Source organism: Gallinula chloropus (genome assembly GCF_964237585.1).
Source record: "Gallinula chloropus genome assembly, chromosome: 10".
Taxonomy (NCBI): domain Eukaryota; kingdom Metazoa; phylum Chordata; class Aves; order Gruiformes; family Rallidae; genus Gallinula; species Gallinula chloropus.
In genome coordinates, this window is record NC_140095.1 from 276,561 (window position 1) to 294,282 (window position 17,722).

Sequence of the window (17,722 nt, forward strand, 5' to 3'; positions counted from 1 at the left end):
ATCTACAGCCTGTTCACAACAATCCCTAGGTGCCCAGAATTGATGATTGCTTGGTGCACACACTACATCAGTAGATGTTCATCATCGTTCAACAGGAGCTGTTACGCATGATTAAGAGCAATCTGTTAACTTGGATCCTACAACTGTGGACCAGACACTAAGGTGCAGAGCATAGTACACAGCCTTTTGTATACAAACATGCCAACCTAGTGCTAATACCCCAGTCACTTGACAGTCACAGCCACACATGGTTTGTCAGGCACTTGGTTGGAGATATGTGCCCACTCAGCCCCACACTGACCCAGGGGGCTGCAGACCAGGCAGAGCAAGATTGGGTGGAGAGTGGGGGAAGGCTCCCTGCCCTCAAATACTGCTCTGAAAGGCACACAGAGACAAGCATGATTGGGCAATGCAGTAACTACATGGTACTTTATACTTGGCTTGCAATGGGCACACAATATAGGCTGCCCAGGGGGTGTGGAGTCTCCTTCTCTGGAGAGATTCCAGCCCCATCTGGACACCAACCTGTGTGACCTGTCCTAGGGACCCTGCTTTGGCAGGGGGTTGGACCCCATGAGCTCTGGAGGTCCCTTTCAACCCCTATGATTCTGTGACTCTGTAATGCACATGGACAATGTACCAATAGGGAGGGGAAAAGGTCCCTTTCCTGGGTTTTCTGTAAGGGCTGCTTATCCTTTTGTCCCCACATGTGATTTCCTGCACTATAACCAGAAGAGCATTGTTAATAATTAAACAGTCACAATTAGGCTTGAAATCTGGAAAGCCAAGAACCTGCCTGCTGTTTTTACCTAGTTCTCCTTTGACTACAGCCAGAGGATGAGGTTTTGGACTCCAGACAGAGGCACATCCCAAGCAGGAATCGCTGAGCAACAGCTCAATGTACTATTTTAAGGAGCAAATCTTCACAGCATCTCCTTGTAGCCCCTCTTTCTCTCCCCAACTTCCTCCACTTGCAGCCCAATGTTTACAAGGATTTGCAGCTGTACACTCATCCTCCTCTTAGTCTGAGCCCACGAGGATGATGCTTAACACATGCCACCAAGTCAGGTACCAACCAGGTACCAGCCTCACGTACAGCGAGCAGTAAGATAACATCACATCCAGTTCTGTATCCAGCCCTTTAACACCAAGGTGTTTAAATCCAAAGGAGCCCTTCTCTATGCCCAGAAGCAAAGGCCAACACAGGGAGCTTCACCAAAACCCAACCAAAGTGGCAGATGGGAGAGATGCAGGTGAACTGGTGACAGATTCCAGACCCACAAGTTCCCTGTATTGCCAGAGTACAGCACAGCCATTCGCCAGCACTTTGGGGAGGAGACTGCAAGGGGATAAATCAAACTCAGAACATGTGGCTGGGCTCACACCAGCTCTATCACTTAAATTAGATGTTACCTCTGCACACACCAAGTCCCCAGGGACCTGCTCTCAGGACCAGCCTAACTTCTGTACCTTCCAAATAGACAGCCTGGGCTCATTTAGCAAATTAATAAAGAAATGGCTGTTCCTATTAATAGATTAGCATCACAGGGATTTCCCTTCCCCCCTTCAAAGGGTGTTCTTCCTTATCTCAAGTGAGGGGTCAAGAAAATCTCACTGACACCCCATGCAGGGCTAGGAGAGCCTCCACACACAGGCAGTAGCACTGCAGTGGCTATGACTAATATGCAGCTTAGTTGGGGAATCGGGATTTTCTGTTTACAACCACAAACACAGTTTATTTTCAAAAAAGATGCTAATGAGGCAGAGAACATCCACTTTATTTTTTGTTTGAGCCAGGCACAAGGAAAAAATACAAATCATGTGCTACTGTTTAGAGGAAAGCAGTTTAGATTTGTCCTGTCTGGTATAAACATTGAGAGCAGCTCTGATGTCTCACATCACACAGCATCATCTGCTCACCCATACGGTAGCTAATTGAGAGAATTGCTGCATCTCTGATTTTACTCATTACTATTTCTGGACTTTAGATGAGAAACCCAGGTATAGCTCCATAAATTTCCGCGCTGTCACAGGGAAGCTCAGGGGATGCCCATTTCAGAAACCCCAGATTTACCGATGTACCCTTTCTGATCTAAGAAGCTGAGAATCCTTCTGCATGATGGTAGAAAGGACTTTAAGTAGACTTGTCTTCCTTTATAAGCTACTGCCTGAGCCTTTCTGGAAGGGAAAATATGCTATATTGGGGAAAAAAGTCAATATTTAGTCTTCTAACATTAAGTAGCATCTGTACAGAATATCAGACAGCATAATCCTCTGCCATTCACAGCCAAGTTAAAATTCCCTTAGTTTCTTTACTTGCAAGATGTTTCACTCTGGTCTCATTCTCTCCTCCAGGAACACACCAGCATTTACTCACAGTTGCTCAACTGTGACAGGAGAAAAACTTACAGAAATTGGATTCCTGGGGTCAGATTGGTCAAGGCAGAGCTGAGCATCCCAAACCCACAGTCCCTCAGCTCCCTAGGGACAGCATCCAACACCAGCTCTGGCACAAAAATTCAGGGTCATCAGTACCCAGGGCACTGCTTTGGAGGAGGACATCCCTGCAGCAGCTGGTGGTCCTGCTCAGCTAGGAGGGGATAACCCACAGCAGGCTGGGCACTGCAGGACACCAAGAGGTAACACACTGCATCTTACCAGAGGTTTAAAAAATACCAGTCTGACCTCCTTTAAGAGACCACATACAGGAGGGTTTCATAGAATCCCAGACTGGTCTGGCTTGGAAGGGACCCCAAGGGTCACAGAGCTCCAACCCCCTGCCACAGGCAGGGACACCAACCTCCAGGCCTGGAGCTACACAAGGTTGCCCAGGGCCCCATCCAACCTGGCCTTGAACACCCCCAGGGATGGGGCACCCACCCCTTCTCTGGGCAGCTTGTCCAGCCCCTCACCACACTCTCTGTAAAGAGCTTCCCCCAATATCTCATCTCACCCTTCCCTCCTCCAGCTCCACTCCATCCCCTTGTCCTGCCAGCATCTGCCCCTTTAAATAGTTGATTCCTCTGAATCAACTTCATCTTGAAGCCGTGCTCTAGAGGCCTCCCGACAGTCCCTGCCACTCACTATCAAACCAGAACCATCTATACAAACTAGAACTGTTCCAATTTTACCCTGATAATCAAGCACATGGTACCTGCCAGCTTCCAAGTACCCAACCTCCAGATATCCTAGTACTTCAGGCAAGAGCATCTCCTAAGATGCAGCATTTACTGACCACCCCACCCCTGGGGGACTGTCCCACAAGATACAGCATTTACTAAACCCTCTAGGTACAGGGGGAAGGGGTTTGGGGATGCAGAGGAAGGACCCCAACACGTGCATCCAAAGACTATGAAAAGCTTCTCATCTCCACACAAATAATACATTAGTTAAGATTTCAAACAGTCTACAGACAGCAATTACAGCCTGTTAGATATACCGCATAAATGGGGGTATAACAAGGAGTGAATTTATCAGTACACAAAGTGATACAGAATAAATCTAGGTGTTCTGTCCCTTTACCCTCAATGTTTAAAACAGGAGCAGGCTGTAGTCCAGTTGATTTTAATTCAAATTTCATTCTTCCCTTCCTTTCTCCAAGCTGCCTCACAAGCTGGAGGAGCACACACATGGCAGAGAATATATTACTAACAACTCTTAAAATAATGCCAGGATATTAGATCTTCAACTGCATACAAAAGTGATACACTGTGTCTGCCTTATTCCAAGCTCATGCTTTGAAATTACACTGATCTGAATTATAAGGGAAAGCTTTTATCAAAACCCTCTGCAGTTTTGCACAACTTTGTAGTGTGTCAGACTGGGAAATACAACATCAGTGGGAGAAGGAGCCCAAAATCATCCCCGTGACTCCCCAGCCACCTGGAATAACCACCACTGCAGCTGAAGATCACCATTAAGTGAAGCACCATTTGCCAATCTGAAGGTAATTAGAAATTTCATCAGTAATTGAGACTCTTGGACAAGCAGAGCTGAGGCTGAGTGGACTCCAGAAGGCTGCTTTGGCCTGTGCAGGATGGCACAGACAGGCTGGTAGGACCCAGTGAGCACGGTCACAGCAAAGGTTAAGGTGACATTTATTACTTGGGAGGTTTTAAGCCATCAGGTGCCACACAAGCAGTGACTAAACCAAAAACAACAGATACCCTACACAGCCAGTACCTTCCAAATGCCAGTAAGAGCGTTACAGTACTTAAATGCACATTTGCTGCATTCATGAGCACAAACCCAAGCGTGGGTGTAACTACACGTGATGCTCTGGGGTTGCAGATATAATTTAAGACATAAGCCAGATAAGGTAACAAACATAATGGGTAAAAATGGCCAAGGAACTGAAATACTGGCACAGCTGGTCTAGTCTGCCCTTGGACTGTGCTGTCAGTGTCCAAATTTGGCATCCCACAGCACACCAACTGTGCCTGACTCCTTACAGGGGCCATTTAAGGTGCATTAGTGAAGTTTGAACATCTCACAGCACAGAGAGGGGAGAAAGCAAAGGGGAAGAAGGAAGCTTGGCAGCACTTGGAGGTGCAAGAGCCACCGGTATTGTGAGAGCACCCAGAGCATCCCTCTGAGCTCTGCACTGAGGAGCCCCCAGGAGCGTGGGGTGCTGTGCACCTGGGTCTCCTAAGACTTCATCAGGAATGTGGGTAGCAAGCCCTGGGTGTGGCCTGAAAGCCAAATGAGAGCAATTAAGGATTTCTGCAGAAGCACAGAGCAGTTCTGGTTGTGCAGCCTGCCAGCCTGTACCACCACTGCTCAGGAGCCATCAGTGACATCCCAACATCTCCATTAGCAATTCAGCACAAACCAACTATACACATACCAACACAGGGTGATTCTCTGCTCTCACACTATCCAGCTAGGATATCCAGGCTACCTGCCAGCAGTGCCCTGGAAAAAAGACTACAGAACTTCATTTCTGAGACACAGAGCTGTGCTGACGTGCTGGTGGAGCTCCCTGCAGCAGATGGGAGCCCTGCTGCTGGAAGGGCTGACAAAGACTTACAGCACTGCTCTGCTGCACCAAGGGTTGGGAAGAGATGAGGGACTTGCCCCAAGCATCACAGCAAAACCAGCTTGGCTCCTGCACTTGCAGAAAGCAGGGAAGAGCAGAAAGGCTTGCTGTCCAATTTCAGGATTTAAGAAGATGCTCTTTGTAAAATGCCCCAACGGGTTGAAGAATCAGTCTGAGCTACCTCACAGGGACTGAGGGGAGCAGTACCTCTGGCTTTCCATCAGGATTGCCTGGCCAAGTTCTCCTGGAGGTGTAGCTCCAGGGTTACTTCAGACCCAGGCTATCCATATCTCTGCTGCCATGCTCGCACCAGAAGGTCCTATCAGCCACCAACAATGGCAGCAGCTCACAGAGCCACATTTGAAAGCTCCTTTCATGAAAGGAGCTGTGACTCCAGGTTACATCACCTGGTGCTGCACAGGTAACTCAGAGCCCTTCCAAGCCAGCACAGAGCTGTCCACGAGAAGTGGTCACCCCTACAGCATCCACCCTGAGCATGGAAGCAGCCTTGAAAGCAGATGCAAAGCCCCTCCAAAAATACCTCCCTACAGCAGTGAGCTCCCTCTTAGATATTTTGGCCCATACTCCTCCAACTCCACCAGATTTAGTCCCATGATGGATCAACCCTGGGAAGCTGCACCACTTCACTCCACAGAGGTCCACATGCAGCAACCAAGGGCTTCAAGAGCTTTCCAGCACCTCCGAAGAGGGGAAGAGAAATTTCACAACACAGGTGACAGCAGTGTTCTCCAAAATTAATACAGATCAGGTAAATTAAGTCTTTTCCAATAAATACTAACATCAGCCCTTTTTTAAACTAGGTGTCCTGGTTTAGCCCATTCTACTCCTATGGAGTCTCAGGCTGCTTATTACCTCTTCCCAGGAACAGCCCCCCCCCCCCCCCCCCAAACAGTTTGAGACACAGAAGGCTGAGTATCCAAAAACACACATCCCTGCTGTGTTAGAGTCAATTCCTCATGCAGCAGGGCTCTATATCCCAGTCTTTGGCCCCAAGACTTACTTTTCCTTTACAAATGCAGAGCACAACTGCAATCATTCTACCACAGACCATGAAGAAATCAATTTAGCAATCCAAACATAAATTAAGCAATGTTTTTGATTCAGTAAACTTGTTCCTCCGTAGATCAGAGCAAGTATTAGTGAAGGTCAGTGACCCATCCCCAAGATTTGCTTTGATGAAACTCATAGGAATTTTAGATCAGAGCACACTTCAAATTATTTGACCTGGAAATTAACCCTTTACATATTTTTAAGTGATTTTAACAAATTGCTAGGAGCTTTTCTGTTTGTGATTCAATGGTTTAACAGCATATTAATGAAATTACTTATTAATCAAAGCACCAATTCAGTAACTTACAAATACTTCTCCTGAATAAGGATCTCCAAACTGAGCAAAGTCCAACATCACTGGGGGTCCTGGTGGATTACAAGCTGCCCATGAGCCAACAGTGTGTCCTGGTGGCTAACAGGGCCAATGGGATCCTGGGGGGCATCAAAAGGAGTGTGGCCAGTAGGTCAAAGGAGGGGATCCTCCCCCTCTACTCTGCCCTGGTCAGGCCCCACCTGGAGTGTTGTGTCCAGTTCTGAGCTCCCTGGGATAAAAAAAGACAGGGATCTCCTGGAGAGAGTCCAGAGGAGGCTACAGAGATGAAGGGCCTGGAGCATCTCCCCTGTGAGGAAAGGCTGAGTGAGCTGAGGCTGTTCAGCCTGGAGAAAAGAAGCCTGAGAGGGGATCTGATCAATGGGTATCAATAGCTGAAGGGTGGGACACAGGGGGACATGGGCAGCCCCTTCTCAGTGTCTGTGGGGACAGGACAAGGGGCAATGGCCTCAAGTTGCAGCACAGGGAGTTCCACCCCAATCTGGGGAAGAACTTCTTCCCAGTGAGGGCGAGGGAGCCCTGGGACAGGCTGCCCAGGGGGTGTGGAATCTCCTTCTCTGGAGAGATTCTAGCCCTGTCTGGACACCGACCTGTGTGCCCTGTCCTAGGGACCCTGCTTTGGCAGGGGGTTGGACCCCACGGGCTCTGGAGGAACCTTCCAACCCCTACAGTTCTGTGATTCTGTGATCACTAGAAAAGGATTTCAGGCAATTTTTATTATTCAGAAGGTATCAGGGTTAAATTATGGTCTGAAAGAGAAAATAAACACCTTTTGAGAGAAAACCACCTTTCTCTCAATGTCACTGACCTACCCGAGAGCTAAGTTCAGGGCTCCCCGATTCATCTTAGTGCTCAGTCCCACACTGTACAAACACCTTGTGGAAAAAGCTTTCTGTACAGGTTTGTTTTTTTTTTCAAGAAAAGCCCTGCATTATAACTTACATCCCTTCAAGTGACTTCAACTGTGCTCTCTGCACATTAAAAATGTTAAATTCTGGGCAAATCAGAACAAATATATTCCTTGCTCAGATCCTTTCACCTCAAGCAAGATCAAGTAATTGGTACAAGAACTTCATGGGTTTTTAGAGGAAAATCAAGGGAATTAACATCTTTCAAGCAGCGTAATAGCTCTACAGTTTATGTTAAAGTAAATCATCTGAGTAATGAATTTAATTCCTCAGAGTAACTTTCCAGAAAAATCAAAACTAACACATTTTAATGAAGAATGAAAGAATTTTTCACTGCAGAAGTCTGCAAAATATTTGAGTATTTTTAATAGAAAAGCAAAAGTGAGCTGAGACAATCCCAAAGCATGTTTAACAGCCACGTGCTACCCAAGTACAGACAGCAACAAAGCAGTGGCAGTGTGGAAGGGAACTGGTTCTCTTCACTTTGACAGAACAGAAGATGGATACCTCAAGGAAAAAATACACCCAAGACAGACCTCAGAATCTCCAATTCCACCAAAATGATGTTTCAAGTCCTGCTAAGCAGGAAAAAGCAGCTTTTTAATTGGCTTAAATGGCTTTATTGAAATGACACACACAACAGCAGTATTTGTAGATGGGATGTGACTGGGAGAAACGGGATTCTCTAACCAGAACAGAAGTCCTGAGGCTTAAACAGATCCAATTGCAGCATGAATCCATCAAGGCTCATCGTTAGCCTGGCACTGACTGATGTCTCTGCTGGTAACCAAGTGTTCCAAGCAGTGGCAGTTAAAACAATAACCGAAGTCTCCTTGCCTCCCCCACCACCTCCCACTTCCAGGCATTGAAGCAATTGTTTAGCAAGCCCATACTAATCAGGAGCTAATTAAATAACTAAAATTGTTTCAGCATTCATCATTTTCTTCCCATGAAGAATCACTTTTCTAGATCTTTATGGCCTTATCCGCATGGCTTGGACACGTGAAGGTCTGAGCTTACCCACACTGTGCTGCCAGCGCTGGGGCAGGAAGGCACCCACCATGCTGGGACCTGTGCCATCCTCATCACCACAACAAAAGCCAACACTGTCACCTCCAGCACCAACAACCTGAGCTGCTTCTCCACTCCTACAAGCCCAGGGACCAAGCACTGCAGAGCCCATCGCTGCCCCACACAAACACAGGAGTCCCACCTTCCTGTTGAACCTGGCATGATCCCACTGGAGAGGGCACCTCAAGATCTTCATCCCTTACTGCAGCCACCCTTCTCCCTTGGTCCCTTTCCAATTGCTTTGTCCTTCACAGGGATTTGATGTCAGAATATCAGGAGGGAAACACTCTGAGCAGTAACTTTGATGGTTCCCTCAGAACTCACTCTTCCTTTAAGGAATACTTTTTTCTTCCCCACCCCCCCCACCCCGCCCCCCCCCCCATTCCAACCAGAAGTCCAGCAAAGTCCAGCAACCCAAACTAAAAGCCAGGGCAAAGTTTGCTCATTAAACAGTTTCACTGGCCCCAGCAGCCCCAGGACAGAGCATACCACTAGGTCCTTCAGGGCAGAGACAGCATCTCCCCAGCAGCCAGCTCCCCCACCTCACTCCCAGAAGGATGTCAGCACACAAAGCGTGAGAGCTTCTGCCTCACTGTTTCTTCACTGACCACCCCACCAAGTGTTTAAAACAAGCACACATGGATAAGCCCTCACTTGTTTTCTGTGGTGTGGAGACCCCAACAGAACACGCACACACACACACAGGAGTCGCAGCTGCTGCAGCAGCCGGTGTACAGTACCTCTTGATGCAGCCTCCCCGCATCCGAATACAGCCTCCTGCTCCTGTCTGCGTCCATCCATCCCCTGGTGACCGACGGGAAAACCCCAAGCAATACTAAAGACAACCAAAAGCTTCTTGATTTCATGATTTCACACCTGTTGAAAACAAGAGAACAGTCGTAAAGCAATCATCTCACACCAAAACCCAGCTCAGATACAACAGCATGGCAGAAGCTTCGGCTGACGGTGCCTCTCCACACCAGGTCAGTGCTGATGGGACACTGCAGCCCCCACAAACACCCAGCAAAACCCCTATGTTCCCTTTTCACACCCATCTGTGTATTTATGAGCTATTGCTGTGAAACAGCTCGTGTGGTGACCAGACACTGGAGGAGAAACATCATGAATTGGGAACTAAGGAAGAATGCAAGGAGCCTTCAGTGAGAACACAACCATGGACAGGATTTCACAGCCCGGGCAGAAGGATGCAGATACACTAGCAAGAAATGAGGCCAAACTAGGTAATGAAGAAAAAAAGCCACTGGGATTAACCCACCCCATGCATGCTTAAAGGAAAGCAAGGTTTATGGAAAAGGACAGTCAAAGAACAGAGACCACCACAGACCCTCACAGGAGGCCCTCAGAGACCCGAAGGCACTCATGTAATGAATATGTAAATATTATTAGTTCCAGGAAATGAAATTAAAATGCATGTACTGGGATGATACAAGCTTTTTCTCTCCCAAGTGAAGGTACACACATTAGGTTAGAGTGATACCCTGCACACCCAGTGCTGCGATAACAAATGCCTGCTTTCTAAAACTCCAAAACTCAGATAGGTTCTTGACCAACTCTTCCAGTCACACTACCACAGGCAAAACCAAACCACATCAAGCACAACACGATGGTACTGCAGAACCCAGCAAGTGACTTGGTCCCATCTCTGGACAACCCACCAGCACCACGTCACTCACGGTCCAGGACACACACCCATACCCTCAGACCTTCAGGCCAGCCCAGTTTCTGCAGCGTGGCAGAAATATCATCATTCTCCTCAGGTTCAGAGGACAATGCTGCAGGAGACCAGCAAGATGCCAGTGAGGACCTGCTACCACAAGAGCAACCACCTGGAGCAGAAGTTCTTGTCTCACATGGGGTTTTTTAATTAATGTGGAAGAAAACAGAGTGCAGTTACTTGGACACCAGTCAGGCTGAGCTACCACGCGTTGCACACACGCATGGCCCCGCACTGATGCCCTGGCAGCTCAGCCTGGCAAGCTCCATACTTCATCCCAACTTTTGGGGGGAACCGGACAAGCAGATCGTGTCATTACTGCTCACATTGAAAATACCAAAGGCATCTCCAGGCCTGGCACCATTTCCATGGCAGCTGAGGGAAGTGCTGACCTTTCACAGCAGCTGCAGAGGATGCTATGGCAGACCTATAACGAAGCATAATGGCCACTTAATGAGGCAAGCGATGGCATTTCTATAGCATGCAAGTGACAGCCTGCTGCTCCGGCTGAACAACACACATTAACAAGGCGAGGTACCTGCTAAGGGCACAACTAAGCCCTGCTGAATCAAGTCACCATGACATACCTTGCCTTGACAGGACTCATTTAGCAGCATTCCCACACCACGTATTTGCTGCAGGGTGTATCCAAGCCTTGGTGCATCACTATTAATTCTGGAGCCACGACCATTTACACCAGCGCTGACTTGGGCTTGGCCATTTGATCTGCCCAAAAACCCGCTGTCAACGGGAGAGCACAGAGCCTACAGCCACCACACACCGGGCAGCTCAAGCATCCTTGCTAATGTAAACACCCTGAATTGAGAGCACTCAGGATGAAATCAAAATTTATTAGGCTTTCTAAATTCCAATTAGAAGCCTCAGATGTGATGTTACCGGGGCTACAGATAAATGTTTAATAAGCCAAAGTCACTATATCAATAAGCGACAAGTACATTGTTACATTATGAATCGCTCCTGCACAGCAATCCTCTTTCCCACAGTTTTTATAGAGGTATTTTGTATGCTCAGCTGATGCCATCCCTGCAAACACAACTACTTCACTTCACAGTTCTGGAGACCTCTGACTCATATGCTGCTTGAAATTACCATCCTAGAGCAAATCAGGGGACTGGCTTGATGTATATTCAGTAAATAAGGAACCACTGGGAAGCACGACAGTGTTTGGATTAGGATGCCTACAACAGTGATGAAGCTGAAAGGGCAGCCTCCACCTGCTACAAACTACAGTCGTGTTATAAATGGAATTTGTAGAGCATCTTTCTCCAGTCAGTTTAGAAATCACTTATTTTTATTGCATACTGACTGACAGTACACTAATTGCTCTCACTCATAATAAGAGGAGGACACACTAATACACATCATATATCCAAATAGCCTAAAGCAAGCAACAAATATGCACCATAAATATCGAGTGAGGGTTGACTCTGAAGCCATACAGCATTTTCACATTACTTGGCACCCTACACCACAGCTCAGCATCGCTTTACCCTGAGGTAAGCGGAAGGCTCCTTGCAGAATCCAGTCTACAGCTGCACCACGCAACAAGGCAACTGGATTGGGGTCCAAAGTTCCCCAAAGTCAACAAATACAATTCGAAGTCACTGAACAGATCTGCACTACCAGCGTAAACTCAGACAAGTGTCACTACCAGCCTCCTTCCCTCACTTGAGCAAGGGGCAGATTCATACGACATGAGCCTGTACAGACACCACCAGCTAGATAAACCACAGCTCACACAGAGAAATGGCTGCATGGAACAAGCAATTTACTCAAATAGAAAAAAGGTGAGCAGCATTTGTGGCTAAACACTAGAAGATTCCCAAGAGCTGAGGGTGGAGGGGGGGCATCTATCTCACACCTGGGCTCAGCAGCACCTGTGAGCAGAGACAGTCTGATCTACCCTGTAAGGCAGAAATCAGCAATTGCAATGCAGACACTAGAAGCAAAACAGCCTATTTCCAAGCTAAGACGGCCCCGATATTAAGGCAGGTACTAAACAAAGCCTGAAAAAGTTTACCTTAAAGGATGCAGTTTCTTCCTCCAGCATCACAGCTCCCTTGCAGCTGGCACTGCCTTGCCAAAGGGGCACTGCCACAAGCACTGCGATGCCACTGGAAGAAGCTCAGACAACAGCTCACTTGAACACACAAGTGCTGCTGTGACAACAGCAGCCACAGAACACAAGCCCATCCTGAGCCCAGGCACCGACACACAGCCAGGGAGTCTCAGCAAGCAGGGAAACTGGTGCAGCACCTCGCAATGAAGAGGACAAGCAGCGAGCCAAAGACACAAGCACAGGTTGTAGGGCACAGGTTTTAGAGCTGCTCAAGCAAAAAGGGTCACCTTGAGAAACAAAGCCAACTAATGACACCAGCCCTTTCCATGGAGGACAACACAGATTGTTTGAAGTACTATGTGCCATGCAGGGGAAGCAGCTGAACAGCCAGACTGCCGCAGAGATCCCACAACTTTCTCCTCCACAACACGGATGCTTTAAGAATTCAATTACTGTGACTGTAATAAGATTAAAGCATTTGCCCAAAAAACCCCAACAGTTACCAGTTTTGGTTTCAGGGCTATTTAAACTGCAGCTTATTTCTTTAGCATTGAGAAATTAATAGTTCGCAATCACTTCTAATAATTTCCAACGGGCTTCACATTAGGAAGGAGGAGGTTGAACTTAATCACCTGAAGTTATAGTGTTGCTACAGCAAAAGGACCAAAGCATTACCTCCATATAAACTGGCTCTGTTATCACCAGATAAGAATCCTGTCCTCAGTTCCTCTGCCATCAACTATCCCAGTTGCTTCAGCCTTATCTAAACAGCATTTCTATTGCCTGAAAAATAATTTCTAGGTCCATAATCCCTTGTTGAGTGCTACAAAATTAAGCTACAAAATTAAGGGGGAAATCCGTTCTAAGATAACCTTTTAGCAATGCTTAACAAAGGCAAATAACCGTTCCTACAGCATCTCAGATAAATACTTCAAGTTTTCATGCATTGAGAACTCACTGGAACGAGCTCCGATGTTTAGGTACAGACCAGGCATCTCATTTGGGCAAACACACAGGTACCAATATTTAGTCTGTAAATCCCCCAAGGCGTTTCCGTGCTTCCCAGAAAAAATCCGGGGAGCATCATCACCCCAGCGGGGATGTAGCACTGCCAAGGAACTCCTGGACCTCACACACAAGAGGCTCCAACCTTTGCTTCCGAGGCTGCCTCCGCGACACTGGAGCAACGCCCAGCCACGGGCTTACTCCGAGGTTACGCTCGGGGGAGCCCCGGACCACCCGTCCCACCGCCAGCCCAGCGCACAGCCGGTTATCCCCACCACCCAGGAGCGTTTCGGAGAAGTTGGGGAGGAAGCCCAGGAGCTCCTAGAAAACCATCGCTCCTGCCGCAAGCTCAACCCCGCGGGCTGCGGGCGGAGGCTAGAAAGGTCGCCCGGGGCTCGGGTGGGGAAGCGGGGGGGCTCCTACCTCGCTCGTTACCGGCGCCCGCCCCGGGAAGCGCCCGGCCGCGGGCAGCGGGGCCGGAGGCGGCGGGGCCCGTCGGGGCGCTCCGCGGGGATGGCCGCCGGCACCACGGCGCCACCCGGGGGCCGCGGGGGGAAGCGCCGGCTCCCTTCGCAACCGCGGCGGGACGCGCCCCCGGCCCCCGCCGACGGCCCCGAAGCCGCGGCACGGGAGGAACCCGGAGCCGGGAGGAACCAGGGGGGAAGGAGCCGCGTCTGCCCCGCGGGCGGCACTTCCACCGCTCGCTCTCCGCGCTCCGGAACGCGGGGCTGGGGAGGGGGTAACAACCCTCCGAGCCCGTCCCACCCCGCCGGCGGCTCCCACCTGTTACCGCGCCCAGGCGGGGGGTCCGCGGAGGGCGGCGGCAGCATCCGGAGGGCTGCCTAGCCCCGAGCGAGCGCGCCCCGCGGAGCGGACGGCAGCAGCGGCGAGAGGCGCGGCGCCCGCGGGCTCTCTCCCCCTCAGCCCGGGCGGGGACGGCGTCGCTCCGCAGGGCGCGGGAACCTCGCGGGGCAGGGCGGTGCGCAAAGCCGCTGCGGGGCGCTCCCCCGCGGCACTCACCTGGGAGGGAAGCGGGGCGGCGGGGCGGGGCTGCCCGGGACAGGAGCGGCGGCGGCCGAGGACGCGGCGCGGGCCGGGCCGGCCCTATTTCTGCTCTCTGGGCCGGAGCCGCCTGACGTCAGCGCCGCATTTGCATATTCCACCCAATCGCCGGCACCTGTGCGGGCACGCGGGACCGCCCCCTCGGGGCACGCGGCGGGAGGGGGCCGTCGGGGCGCCGCGGGGCGGGGGCAGCGCGGGGAGCGGCGGGGGGAGCGGGCAGCGGGGCACCAGCTCCTTTCCCTTCCGCTCCCCTCCCCTGGCGGCACCGACTGCCGGGTGCGGGGTTGCGAGAGGGGCTGGGGGGACTGCTTGGACACCCTACCCCGCCGGGAGCCTGAGGCCGTCGGTGGGCTAAAGACCCGGGGGTACCCCCTTGGGGTGCGCAGTACCTCGGGGTGCTGCTGCCGATCCCCCCCCCCCTTCCCGGCAACCCCAGCGTCCGTCCCCGGGAGAGCCGCTCAGAGCAGTGCGGGACCCAGGCTCATCTGGGGCCGGGCGAGAGGCGACCACCGACCCCTCGCGATGTGTCTCTAAAACTGGGGTGTCCTTGTGGGGCACCGAATTTCGCCCGGTGGGACCCTGTAACCCCCCCACGACCGTGCACGGCAACCGCGCAGCGCAGAACACGCAGCTTGCAAAGCGCTCCTTCTTTCCCCACGGACCCCTGGCTCCACAGGAAGGCAAACACACCGCTGCCCATCCATTCTCCTGTGCAGCATCACGTCTGCATCCAAAAACACAATCAAAATAAAGTAAAATACCATTTCCCCATTTTTTTTTTTAAAAAGGGATGTTTCCAGGAAGGGAGGGCACAAGGGGACTGCAGAAGCGAAGAGGATTTTTGGGGGGGTCCTTGATTGCAGAGGCAGGAGGTGAGCAGTCTAAAAGCCCTTATAAAACACACTGGGTTTTGTGTTTCTTCCCTATAAAGACTCTTAACAGCTGGATCCCGATGAATTAAATGGGATTTGACATTGGCTTCGGCGTGAAAAGGATGGGACCCATCAGATGAGGGCTTAGAAAGACACAGAAACCACGTCCAGTCCAGAAGAAAAGCCATGCCATGAAGTTACAATCGAGATTTTTCTTTGCCAGGAGCACCAAGTGATCAGACAGGTGGTTTTTTCCATGATTTTTCACACCTTTGGGTCCAGCCTGTTAAATGCAGCACCTCCAAAATACTTCCAGTGTATTAAGAAAATGTAAAAAAAAAATTAGCTTATTCTAGCCAAACAGCTTGTAGAGACTGTTTTAGGAAGGCAACGATCTTGAAATTGCTGATTTAAGGTTTGGATTAAAAAGAAATCACAAATGTAATAAACCGGGGAGTATCCAGGGTGAATTGTGGGTGGGTAATATAAGGGAGGGCTCTGCAGTGTCTTGACAGAAGAAATGAGTGCATATTTCACAGCTGGCCTGTAGGTTTAAGAGGTCTGAGGCTTTAAAAAAATGAAATAAAATAAAGCTGAAATCTAATCAGAGACAAATAGGTTATTTTCAGTGAGATCTTTCTCCCGAGAGAAAAAAATTGGAGATGGTATCGGCGGAGACAACTCTTCCCCATTTCCTGAGGTGAAGGAAGAAAAGTCTGCCCGCTTACCAACATCACTTAGGCTATGAGAAGATGTTTGTGCTGTCAATTTAGCCATTTCTCTGTCTCTCTTGAAGGCAGACACAAGCACGACGTGTGCATTAGCAGACATCTGAGGTACCCGCACAGCCCCTATTTATTTATACCCACGCCTGCTTGGGGATGCAGAGTCGGGAGGCGACCGTGTTCCGCCGCCACCGCCAGCTTGCAGAGGTGATGCTCACGACTGCATTTGTAGCAGTCGGCATATTTTCCTCGCTTTACACCGTCTGATGCAGGCTGAAGTGCCCAGGCTGGACTTGCTGTGCTTCTGCCAAGACAAAGCTCGGCATGGCAGTGCTGGAAGGCTGCTGCGACCTCTTCATGTCATCAGCTGAGGGGTCCCTGGTCCCGGCGTTGAGTCCCCGGGCTCACCTACCTGCAGCTGGGATCGCAGGGAGAGGGATGGCTAAACGAGGAGAGCACTTACCCTGCACAGAGGGTGCGTGGGGCGGTTGGGCTCACGTAAAGCGCCCGTCTGCTCCCCCATCAGTTATCAGATGCCAAAGGCGACCATGTTCCTAAGCCAGGTCTCCTGGATGCACACACCTCCTTTTCCCACCGTGAGCACAGTCAGGTACCAACAGTCATTTTAGCATCTTCTCTCGCACGCTTGGGTCCTATGTGATCCCCTGGTCTTTTGGTTGTGATGTGTTCCAACCTCCTGAGAATACCATTTATAAAAATCAATCAGCAAGCATCCCCTCCTCACCCCCTCACCCTCCATCCAACTCCACCCCCCTCCTCTTCAAACACCTTTTTAAAGGTCCTGAGACCTTCTAAAAGCCCTGTGGAAGCCTGGATGCATCCCAAGGGCAGTTTCTGAAAGGGAGCTGTGGGAGCTTTGCTGAGGGATGATGTCTGCTGTCCCCCCACCGTGCTGGTTCACCCACCTGCAAAGGCTGGGAGAAGCCAACAGCTCTGTTATAGAACTGGGGAAATAAACTGCTTGCTCCAGAGCAGGCTGGCAATGAAAAACTGATAAATTCCTCATCTAAAAGCCTGGGTGAGCTTGAAGCAAAATAATTGTTGCTTTCCTTTGAACTGGGAATTGGAGGGGCCCAAAAAACAGTGACTGGAGGCAGAAGGAAAAGATAAATGAACGATTTTAAAGACAGATTTGAGGAGAAGATTCCTATGCAGAAAAAGGGGGAAATCAAGTTTTCAAGTTTTTTTCTCTCAAAATACAGGATAACCAGTTTGCTGAAAGGGGAATTAAGCATCCTCTGCTCCTCTCAGTTTAAAAATAGATATTAAAACCAGAAAACAAGCAAGAAAGTAAAAAAAAAAAAAAACCCCACCCTGGAAGTTTAGAGGGATGGAAGCTGCTGAAGTATGTTTCATGTAACAGAAGCAAACCCAAGGTCTGTGAAGAAGGAGAGAGACCTCCTGGGCCAGCCGCGGTCTCGCGTTCTTGGGTGAGAGGAGCTGGAAATGTGCAACTTGTTGTCAGCTTTGACTGATGCGACTTCAGGAAGTTGATGAGAAATTTTAAACAACAGATTGGCAAGGCAGAACTCCGTGTCACTGAAGATACGATAGCATTCGAGGGTGACCACGGCGGTTAGTTTAAGGGAAAGAGTTTTGAAGAACAGATGGTCTTCTCTTATTGGGCTTTTTTTTTGTTTTTAATTAAAAAACCCCTCCAAACAAACTCACAACACAACAGAGCGATGCACTAAGACTCCCTGATTTCTACCAGTAAAGGAATTAACTGGCAACCCTCTGAGCCTCCTGAAGTACTTCCAAAATCTTCCTCAGAAGGGGAGGAGAAGGGTTCATCTTCAAAAA

At 49.8% G+C, this 17,722-nt stretch overlaps 1 protein-coding gene across 1 annotated transcript in view; it reads left to right on the forward strand.

Annotated features, from left to right (window-relative positions):
- LOC311195299 (nischarin-like) overlaps window positions 1-17,722 on the forward strand; it is a gene marked incomplete at both ends in the record, with an annotated part of 539,550 nt that overhangs the window by 165,930 nt on the left and 355,898 nt on the right.